This window comes from Wasmannia auropunctata, unplaced genomic scaffold, assembly GCF_000956235.1.
Source record: "Wasmannia auropunctata unplaced genomic scaffold, wasmannia.A_1.0 LD336116.1, whole genome shotgun sequence".
Classification (NCBI taxonomy): Eukaryota; Metazoa; Arthropoda; class Insecta; order Hymenoptera; family Formicidae; genus Wasmannia; species Wasmannia auropunctata.
In genome coordinates, this window is record NW_012026774.1 from 3,918,830 (window position 1) to 3,919,270 (window position 441).

A 441-nucleotide genomic window follows, 5' to 3' on the forward strand; every position below is an offset into this window, starting at 1 on the left:
GCTAAAATCGAATGAGGCGACACGTTTTTCCTAGGAAGGATAGCTGCAATGTGGGTCCTTATGAGCTTTATAAATTCCGAGTAACTGGTTATAATGTCAGCGTCCGCATCGTGCGTCCCGACGACAGGCAGAAAGCTAGAGTCTTTGGCAAGACGAGAGTATAATTGTGCTTTTAGCAATTTATTAATGGGAGTCAAAAAGACATCGATGTCGATGTGAATTTCGATCTGATCATTTCGAACCCACTTTTCGACGTCGAATCGACATCGGGTCGACAAATTGTTTCTCACTGGGTACATTTCAGTAGTTTTTTCACTGCACTAGTGGCTCATTTTTCCACGATCGAGCGCAGTTATTGAGGCGCAAATTATCTCTTTAATAGTATAATGAGATCTACGTACTAAATTTTAAACACAAAGATTCCAAATGTTTCGACTCTTC